Below are 3,286 nucleotides of genomic sequence, written 5' to 3'. Positions count from 1 at the left end.
CCCACTGGCACGGCACTCATCACTACCGGTTGGGAAACGCATGCCCGCGGAACCATTGCTTACACTGTCTTCATACTTTCTAGAGTAATCAACTAAACTAAACCCCTCTACATCGCCCGGAACGGTGGGAGAAGAGCTCTTATGCGTACAAAGAACCTCAAACTAACCCCTGGTCTTCCCAAGAAACGGTCTCTACTCAAAAACTGTTACACGTGGAACGGTTTGAACGGAAAGCCTTGTTTCTACCCGGCGAGCTTTTAAACACGGAGCCGCTGTAGGCCGATTGGTGAGTTCCGGGCTACGCGGCCAGTGGCGATTGGTACGGCGTAGGTACCTGTGGGTTAAGAGCGGGGCGGCCCTGGGCACAGTGCCGGGCATTGCGGGGGGACAGCGGTAGAGGTGGCCCCATTAGTGACCTCGGCGGGTGGGTGCACAGTGTGTATGGGTGGAGGGAGTGACAGTAGTTCTGGTGCCAGGAGAGACGAGAAGGAAACGGGGTCGGGGTGCTCTGGTGACCGCTGTGCTGCTCCTTCGGGCTGGGCAGTTCTGGCGGTGGGTTGGGGGTCGTTATCCCCCCCTCGGGGCTGTGGGGCGGCGGCAGAGAGAAACCGCTTTGGAGAGGACTCGGGGCTGTCCTGGCGGGGTGCGAGTTAATCCCGCCGTGAGCGGCTGGCAGTGCTATTCCAACTTCTTACGTCGTATCTCTGGTGCCTTTCGTGGTGTCTTAGCTGGTGTGTGGCGTTGTGCGTGCAAGCCTAACGCTTTTTGGTTTAATGCATTCGGATAAATTGGTCATGGGAAAAAGAAAATCAAAACTTCATAAATTTACCTATTAGCTCAGTGCATTGTAACTCCTGTTGTTAATAAATTCGGTCTACTTACAGTATGCTTCCAGTAAAGTACATTCTGTGTTTTTTTTCCCCTGTGTTTTTCTTCAGTTGGGGCACTATGACAAACTTTGGGGTGGTGTTTCTTTTAAAAGCAGAGGTTGAATGGGAAATCTTAAGGTGGCAGAGTTGTCTTACTGTTACAAAAATACTAATGCTTATGAGTGATGTGTGTGAGAGGAAGGATTTATCTGACCCATTGCTAACCAAATGTAATGGGATGGCTTCATTCTATTTGTCATAGGAAACTTTTTAACCATGCATGTGCAAGACATGATCTCTGAATCTCAGCTTAGGGGTTTTTTTTTTGGTGGTGAAACAAACTCCAGTAGCTTTGAAAATCCAGCCCAATCCAGTTGTGTATCTTCATTTATAGATTTCAGCCAGAGGTCAGCTTCTTACTGTATTTGTTCCTTAAACAGGATGCTTTTTGCCTGGGTCCTGTTTCCAGCACTGCAATGCAAATAGTAACTACTTGTTTCAATTATTGGAGTCCTGCAAAGTTACTATTGATTTGATAAGAAATTTCAATTTGCTACTAAAGTCTTCAATTTATTGTTTTTGAATTGTTATTTAAGTTTTCCTGAATCACTAGTTATTTTTTTTCCTTTACACTGTTTAAGTGAGATGCTGGTTTAATAAATGAAGTTGTATTGTTAGAAAAAGAACTTTTCCTTGTTCTTGGTTGCTCTCACTTTCAGCTGTCATACACTTCAGATACACACAAAATGTCCTCTAGAGGGAGACCTTGATGCTTTTATGTGCCAAAATGTTGGTTACCTTGTTCCAGTTAAACTCTTGATCACTTACTTTGGAAAGATCTGTTATGAGGTTCATAGGAACCTGTCTTCCACGTTTATGCTTGGAATTTCGTTACAGAATTTAGACCATAGCCTGTAATGTAACACTTTTATAGGTTAAATGAAGCATTCTTGTTTTAATTCAAATAGATCTAATTTTGAAGTTCAGTGAGTAATCTTTACAAATTCCAGAGTACTACTACTCCTGGAGTAGTATTTGGAGGTCCTACATTTGTGGCATCAGTTCTGCAGATGCTTACATAGATACTGACTTTCATACAGGATTCTCATTTTAATCAAGATGCTTTTAAGGACAGTTTATATGTCGACTTAAACCAAGAATTTCAGCAGCTGATCTCAAAGTGGTATGGGTTAAATCACTTTAGCATAATGAGTGCTAGCAGCTGGGCAAGGAAACAAAGCAGAAATGAAATGTCCCATTTATTCAATGTTAGCAACTGAAAGTTAGCAGTGCTTCTTGAGCTTCTAAACAGCAGAGGTTGAAAGATTATTTCTGCAGACAGATGAATTGTTTGAATGTAGTTAACCCTATAGTCCACATGCTTCATCTACATTATTAGCAGAAGCTAGGTGGGATTGTTATGGTGATGAGTTATTCAGCATGTTACATACACTGTCTCTGTATGAGATTTCTAATTCACACACACTTTGGAAAAATTTATTCCACAGTATGCTCTTATTTTTCTGTGAGCAAATGCGAACAGCAAATTCAGTGTAGTTTCTGGCATAATTCTGTCCTGTAAAAATAAAGGCTGTGGAACTTGCTGTGTGTATACATTTGGAAAATTTCCTCACACTGGAAGGCTGCTGAATGTGTTATAGAATCATAGGGTCAAAAACATGTTTACTTTTTTAGTTGCCAGTTGAACCCCTTCATATTTCTTTCAAGTCATCTGCACTGTTAAAAAATAGATGTTGTTAGACCGAGTCCGAAATAGTTGTAGTATTTGTATTCTTTGAAATGTACACACCAAAACACTGCATAATTAATTACTATCTTTTTTCTGTGTATGAGGGTAAGTGCTACTGCAAGTAAGGTGAAAGTGATTTGCAGTACTTATTTTGCAAGTTTGTTTTCCTTTTCATACTCATTTTCATTATTTTATGGTATGCAAATGCATCTCTGCAGTGCATTAAAAATGTATGTAAAGTGCTTGGAGGCAAATGGTGGTGCATAATTGAATGTGCACATGTATTGTAATAGAGGAATAAATTCCATTAATAAAGAGCGTCCTAGGTTTAGCAGTAGCAGCCAATTTTTCTTCTTAGTAGCTGGTGCAGTGCTGTGTTTTGACTTTCAGCCTGGGAACATAGCTGATAACACCAATGTTTTTAGTTGTTGCTAAGTAATGTTTACTCTGACCAAAGACTTTGTGAATCTTGTGCCCTGCCCAGGAGGAGGGGAGGCCGGGAGGAAGCAGAGACAGGACACCTGACCCAAATTAGCCAAAGAGGTATTCCACACCACAGCACGTCATGCCTGGGGAGGTAACTGGGAGTTCCTCAGAAGGGCTTGCTGTCTTCTGGGTTGGGCTCATTTTGACGGGTGCTATTGTATTCTCTTCCCTTGTTATTTCT

General features: G+C 42.0%; 1 protein-coding gene across 2 annotated transcripts in view; it reads left to right on the top strand.

Annotated features, from left to right (window-relative positions):
• Positions 1-3,116: 3,116 nt before the first annotated feature.
• The window catches only part of WDR25 (WD repeat domain 25), a 60,943-nt gene continuing 60,773 nt past the window's right edge, over positions 3,117-3,286 (top strand). The window contains exon 1 of one of the 2 annotated variants that reach the window (XM_005149549.4): positions 3,117-3,162. The gene's annotated coding sequence lies outside the window, so the exon portion shown is untranslated. Of the gene's footprint in view, positions 3,197-3,286 lie in introns of both variants that reach the window. The other variant, XM_031049489.2, reaches the window with a different exon arrangement.

This window comes from Melopsittacus undulatus, chromosome 4 (genome assembly GCF_012275295.1).
Source record: "Melopsittacus undulatus isolate bMelUnd1 chromosome 4, bMelUnd1.mat.Z, whole genome shotgun sequence".
In the NCBI taxonomy this organism is placed as follows: domain Eukaryota; kingdom Metazoa; phylum Chordata; class Aves; order Psittaciformes; family Psittaculidae; genus Melopsittacus; species Melopsittacus undulatus.
Note: the sequence above shows the minus strand (reverse complement) of the source record. Positions and strands in the feature narration are given on the sequence as shown.